The 7,378-nt window shown below is 37.2% G+C and overlaps 1 long non-coding RNA gene across 4 annotated transcripts in view; it reads right to left on the bottom strand.

The window, feature by feature from the left end:
• Positions 1-4,449: 4,449 nt before the first annotated feature.
• Positions 4,450-7,378, bottom strand: part of LOC124227714 (uncharacterized) — a 42,326-nt gene continuing 39,397 nt past the window's right edge. For all 4 annotated transcript variants that reach the window (XR_006885522.1, XR_006885523.1, XR_006885525.1 and 1 more), the window contains one exon: positions 4,450-7,191. This is a non-coding gene — a long non-coding RNA (uncharacterized LOC124227714). The remainder of the gene's footprint in view (positions 7,192-7,378) is intronic.

Here is a 7,378-nt window from a genome sequence, read left to right as displayed (position 1 = left end):
GGAGGTAACATGATCTGATTTCATTATATAGGGAAATAATAGACAATAAAATTGAAAATGTAGTTTAGGGACACATGGCAGAGAGCCTTAAGTGACAGTCCTGGGAGTTTTCACTTACTTCACAGGTAGTAGACAGAGTTATCAAGATTTCATTTTTTTAAATAAACAGTTATTCTTAGATTTATTACACAATACATACATATTGTAAAATACTCAGAAGTTACAAATAAGCAAGAAGAGGGGCTGGCCCCGTGGCCGAGTGGTTAAGTTCGCGCGCTCCACTTCAGGCGGCCCAGTGTTTCGTTGGTTCGAATCCTGGGCGCGGACATGGCACTGCTCATCAAACCACGCTGAGGCAGCATCCCACATACCACAACTAGAAGAACCTACAATGAAGAATATACAACTATGTACTGGGGGGCTTTGGGGAGAAAAAGGAAAAAATAAAATCTTAAAGAAAAAATAAGCAAGAAGAAGAATATAAACATAACCCATAGTCACACCTTTCAGAAAATGTTCATTTTAATGTATTTTAGAGTTGACTTTTCCAGATAGCTTTTACTTAACAATATGTGCTAATATTCTATTATATACTTCGTATTATACATAAATATATATACATTAATAAAAATTGGGTTTTATGGTCTTACTGAAGAGAGTATTTTGTAAACTACTTTTATTTTCATCATGTACTGGGAACATCTGTTTCAAGAAAAACACTTTGTTTTTGATGAATGGATAGTATTCCATTGTATGTATGTTTCACTGTTGAACCAACTAAACCCCAGCCTCGACTTATATGATTCTTCAAACTTTCTATACGGTAATTAGGCTACAACACAGTTAACATCATCACAGCTAAATCTGTGCATATATCAATAATTATTTTCTTAGAACATCTCCTGTAAGTGTAAAGTGCCAGATAAAGTGTACGGCACTTTAGCTGTTTGATAAGGCCTTTGATACATCTAGTCGCAGTATCCTTCAGAAAAGTTGTACCAATTTGTAATTCTCCTAGTGGTAGAGAAATGAGCTTCCTTATCACAAATACGAGGCATTATCATCCCTTTGTATTTTTGTCATTTGATGGAGGGAAATGGTATCTCATTGCTATACACTTTTTTGCATTTCTTTGATTAGTAATGAGACTGAACATTTTTCAGGTGTTTGCTGGTCTTTGTTTTTTCCTTTTTTATGAATTTCTTGGCCGTTTCTTTTACTAATTTTTCTAATGGCAGATTTATTTTTCCCTCATATATCGATATAAACATATATTTTGATTATAGATTTAATATTTACACCACTCTATATCTGAGAGCTTTTTCTATATCTACAAATAAAATCTTTTTCTGACACATGATACAAGCATATTTCACAGTTTGTAATTTGCTTTTTTAACTTTATGATGTTTTACCATACAAAAGTTATCTTTCTTTTTTAATCCAAATGCATGGATTTATTTCCTTTATGACTTTTACCTTAAGACTAATGCTTAGAAAGCCCTTTGCCTCCCCAGTATCATAGCTTGACATTGTTTTTTTTTTAAAGATTGGCACCTGAGCTAAGAACTGTTGCCAATCTTTTTTTTTTCTGCTTTATCTCCCCAAATCTCCCCCATACATAGTTGTATATCCTAGTTGCAGGTCCTTCTAGTTGTGGCATGTGGGACGCCACCTCAACATGGCCTGACGAGCAGTGCCATGTCTGCGCCCAGGATCCGAACCAGCAAAACCCTGGACCGCTGCAGCAGAGTGCACAAACTTAACCACTTGGCCACGGGGTCAGCCCCAACATTGTGTTTATTTCTAGTACTTTACTCTCTACTCTAGTCTTGAATCCATCTGCCCCATGGTATGAAATATGGTTCTTTTCCCTATGCATTTCCCCACAGATTTGAAAGGCGAAGTATTATCATACAAAGCTTGCACATGCACCTAAGTCTTTTCTGCTCTCTCTATACTGTTTCACTGACACATCTGCTTATTTCTCAGCCAGTGATAAATTGTCTTAACTCCACAGCACATGGTTCGTTTCTATAGCTAGTATGACAAGTCACCCTTTTTCCTCTTCTAAATTTTTGTGTACGTGAATGCCATGACTGGAACTATGACTAGGAATATTAGGCTCACACTATTTGGTTAAAAAAAGGTGAAGAGATTAGAAAGGGGGAACCCGAGACTGGCGACCATCTTGATGTAAGAAGTCTGAAAGACAAATCTCATTTTGAGCTTAAATCATCAACTGATGACAGGACCAAAATCTTACTGACATCAAGTTACTACCTTAATGTCTTCATACATAAACAATGAGGACTGTGATTAAAAACTCAATCTTATTAATTGACCTGGAGAAATTATCCAAGTACTAACCCTAAGGGTATGGGAAACTGTCAGCCATGAGCAGAGGGACGGAGGTGACTCATCAGCCAATCCAACCAAGACGTGTACTCTGTTGGTACTCTAGGACTCCAGGACAGAAATTATTTGAGTTTTTAAAAACTTATACAGAGTAGATGGCAGTATAGGGAATTCTGGGAGCCCATCCCTCCCCAGAAGCACACAAAAAAATAACCAAAAATGTCAAGTCAACCTTACTGAACTCTAGGAGATAGTCAAAGGTTTACAACCAAGCAAAAACTTAGCCAAGAGAATGGTGACTGAATCTGGGTAGGAGAACATCATTGCAACCTACTTTATCCCAGTCTCATTCCCCCGCCTGGAATGGTGGCACACTTGAAGATGACAGTTCGGATTCCCGGAGGGGGTACCTCGTTCCGGAGGAAGTAGACTTGATTTTGTTCTCAAGGAGTTCTGTGCGTCTTTCTGCTGTGACCTAACTGGATTTCCCTAAGGACTGAAGCAAGGGCTCCCTTTGTTTTGCCTAACTCAGAGTGACCAGGGCTGAGTGGGTAAGTGAGAAATCTTCCCCAAAACACTGAAAGATAAGTGAACAAGCCTCTGCCATCGGGAGCAGAGAGGAACAGTGGGGCAAACAACAGACACACTGAGAGCCTGGGAGGAAAAGCTAGGGGCTTTGAAAAGTTCCTGCTATATCAGTTTGGTGGTTCCTCAACAAAGCAAACACAGAATTACCATATGACCCAGCAACTCTCCTCCTAAGCATATACCCAGGAGACTTCAAAACAAGAGTTCAAAAAAACATACATAACTGTTCATAGGAACACTCTTCACATAGCCAAAAGGTGGAAACAACCAAATGTCCACCAACTGATGAATGGGTAAAATGTGCTCTATCTATATGATGGAATATTATTCAGCCATAAAAATGAATGAAGTTCTGACACATGCTACTACATGGATGAAGCTTGATAAATTGTGCTAACTGAAAAAAGTCAGCCACAAAGAGCCAGAAATTATACGACTCCATTTATATGAAATGCCCAGAATAAGCAAATCCCTAGAGTCAGAAAGCAGATTGGTGGTTGCCTGAGGAGGGAGAGAGGGGTCAATGAGGAGTGACTGCTTAATATGTATGTAGTTTCTTTTGTGGCTGATAGAAAATTTCTGGAACAAGAGAGTAGTGATGGTTACAAACATTGTTAATGTACTTAGTGACACTGAATGGTAGACTTTAAAGTGGCTAAAATGATAAATTTTATTTTATGCATATTGTACCACACATTTTTAAAACCTTATAATATATAATCCTTAAAAATATGTTTGTCATATATATCTCACATCTATCTATACATCTATCTATTCCACACGAATATCTGTATATCCATAAATTTCTAGAAAAAAACATAGAATAATTATTAACAATCTTCCAATGGGGAGGCTTTTTAAAGGTGTGTCACATAATCTAGGAGGGATTAAACAAATTTATAACTTTTAGACATTTTAATTATAAAAAGTTCTGCATGAATAAGAACCACTATAAGCAAGTTTCCTTTAAACTTGGGGAAAATAACTGCATTTTACATACAGAAAAATGCTAATTTTTCTTATTATGCAATGCTTTTAAAAATCAACTAGGAATGGGCCAAAAACAGAGTAGGAAAATGTGAAAGAAAAAGAAAGAATGTATAAATGGCCTTCAAACATTCATAGAAAAGGCTTGACCTCTCTTAAAATGAGATAAATGTCAAACAAAGTTATATTATTTTTCATCCCTCTAATTGGCAGTGATAAAAAATTAGACAATACCATGTGTAGGAGAGAGAATGGGAAATCAGTCACTCATTCTCCTATATTGCTGGCAAGAGTGTAAATTGATAACATTTCTATAAAGCAATTTGGTAATATACATGTAAATTACTAATACATGTATCTTTTGATCTGGCAATTATATTTCTGGGAATTTATTATAGAGGAATATTCTCAAACATGTGAGATGACATATACAGAAACTTTTTCTTATAATACTGTTTGTAAGATAAAAAAGTTGGAAATAAACAAAAATATCCATCAAGAAACTGTTAATAAATAATACAGCACACCACAGGGTAGAATAAGATTGAAGAAGGTTTTATGTACAAATAGAGAATGCACTCCAAAACATATTGTTACATGAAAGAAACAAGGAGTAGAACAGTGTGCATAGTGCTTTTACCATTTCTGTAAAAAGAGAATTTGCTTTACAGATGCATAACTTATTTCTGAAAAGATATTTAAAAACATATGAAACTGACTGCATCAAAGGAAAGAAATGGGTGTCAGAGGAGAGTGGAAGAAGGATATTTTATTGTTTAACCTTTCGTACCTTTTGAAGTTGAAACTCTGTGAATGTATTATCTATGAAAACGTTAAACAAATATGTATTTTATGGAATACTCTTAGGAATAATGCCAGGATTTAATCAATGCTATTAAAGATTCCACAGTGATACACAATTAGTAAAATAACATAAAAATTAAGACATCACTGAAATGGAACAACATTAAGTGGACCTCATTCAAAACAACTGATGGATACAAAACTTTGCAGAGGAATTTAACATACTTACGGTATCATTAAATATGGGACTTTTACCTTTTACTCATCTACGGTACAGACTGTGAGGTTCTATGTCAGCTAAAATAGAATCCCAGTTGGTCTTCACTGAAGGAACCTTAAGGGTAGGTCTGTAAAAGAACACAGTGAAGCCAATCACAGGGCACACTGTGAGCAGTGGCAGCGGGGGTGGAGTTCAGATCCCAGTGCCACACAAGGGCCACCTACCAGATATGGGCTGGCTGACTCATCTTCCTCCCCCATGCAGGGCAAGGTCCCTCCCCTCTAGTCACTCTGTTCCAGAAGGACCATCAACAGGAAGTGAGCAGATCGGGACCACAACCTGAGCTTCTAAGAGCTAGTGAGAACACATTTTCTTCCAGTCATTTGCTGAGCATCATCTAATGTACCTAATGAGACCAATTTAAGGTATATATCAATTTCCCTATTTTACACACTCAACTACTAAAGATCAAGGAACCTTCCCGTGTTTTGCATAGGAAGAAGTAGTGCAGCTGAGAATAGGGCTCAGAAATGGAAGGAGAAGAGACTCGATGGAAATTAAAAACCACCAACCAACAGCTTTCTTGGATTCTTCACACAGAAGATAGAATACCTTGATTTCAGGGCTTAGTGAGGGCTTGTAGGCCGTGAACAGTGGACTCTAGAATTCAAAGCATGTGATGCCCAATTTTCTACAAACTATAGAAGACCTAGTGTTTGAAAATTTTATCAGCCCATATTCTGCTTCAGTTGATAAATTTGTTTTTTTTAACTAATGCATCAACTAACATTAAAATAAGCTACCCGATTTCAGAGACCACGGCAAGGGTATGACAGAGCAGTCTGACTGCCAGGCGGCTCAGAGCAACCCACACACCTGTAAACAAACTCTCCGTGGCATCACTCCCCTGCCTTCCTCTAGCTGATCCCTCTTTCTAATTTTATTTTTAATGGTCCTGTGTATTTTTACTGAAAACCACCTCAAATATTTTTCTAAAGTAGTTAGAATATTAACCAAAGTCTGAAAAGAAATCAAACTAAATGCCAGTTAAAAGAACCAAAACATAGGTGGACACAGGATGCCTGCTATATGCCACACTGTGCTGGCAGGAGGGGGTAGATTTGGTGAATGGGGGTAGAAAGCAACACAGTATGTGTGCTAAGTGCCACACTGGGCATGCATATGGAGAGGACACTCTAACTGAATTAATGATGGCCAGACCTGTACCAGAGGAAATGACCCTTCCTTGCCTCCCCAGGTGGTTTGACATCTCTCTTCAGCACTCCTGGAATACCTGCATAAACCCTACTGCACAACAGCATAGTTGTATGCAAACTCCAGTCCTGTGTCTGTCTTGAAGGCACTTGAAGGTATTTAGGATTATGTCTTTTGTATCCTCAATACCTAAAAAAATGTGTAGCACATTGTAAATATTCAGTAAATGTTAAATGATTTAGTGAATAAGCAAATGAATGAATAAAAGAATCTCCAAAAGTTTGAAGCTGAACCTTCAAGAAGTAGAATGTGGCCAAGCAGTGAAGAAGAATATCCAGGCAGAAAGATCAGCAAGGTCTGGGAAAAAGCACTGATAATAGAGACCATGGGCTTTTCAGGGAAGGCCTGGGTTTGATATGGAGAAAGGGAACATATGGGAATGTGTCAGGAGGACGCTGAACAGATAAACAGGGGACCCAGTCAAGAAGTGCATGCCATGTTTTCTCCAGAAACAAATGCCTTACTTCATGTGGGTAATTAATATCCCATTAACATTCAAACACTAAATGTCACTCAAGGCAACCCTGTCCAATTCTTTGAAATCAAGAACAATTTCATTAATAACAGACAAAAGCCAAATATTAATATATTTGATTATTTAGAGATGATTATTCAAACAATGACTTCACTGCTATGGATTTAACACTCCATGAAGATACTGTCTTATTCATTCCAAAATTTGACCAACCTCAACTTTCAAGTTGCCTGAAGGCATGGAGGTACATTTGAGACATGCTGCCTAAAAACTCAAAATGAAATATGCTCTGGTAAGATTCTGAGAACAACTTCCTTCTTTATCAAGCACCACTTTAGAAATGCATTGTCTCCTCTAAGGAAAGCATCCATCTTGTGTTACTGTCAGTGACATGATCCAGTGGTGACAGGTCTGAGAAACAATGAAGACCATCTCCTTTGAATGTCATAGTCAGAGAAGAAAAGGATGCTTTGTATCACATATCACTGTAAGATAATAAGACTTTGTTACAAATATAGTAGGATCCAAAAATCCTCATCTCTAACCTTTTACATTTTCAAAGTAATCAGTTAAAATTTTGAAATTAATACATTTCATCCTGTCCGAGCCATAAGAAAGATAGGAAGTATTTTCTTAGGGGATAACATACTTCTGTTATACACTAAAGGCATT

The sequence above is a fragment of the Equus quagga genome, chromosome 16, assembly GCF_021613505.1.
Source record: "Equus quagga isolate Etosha38 chromosome 16, UCLA_HA_Equagga_1.0, whole genome shotgun sequence".
Lineage (NCBI taxonomy): Eukaryota > Metazoa > Chordata > Mammalia > Perissodactyla > Equidae > Equus > Equus quagga.
This window is presented reverse-complemented; position numbering and strand designations above follow the sequence as displayed.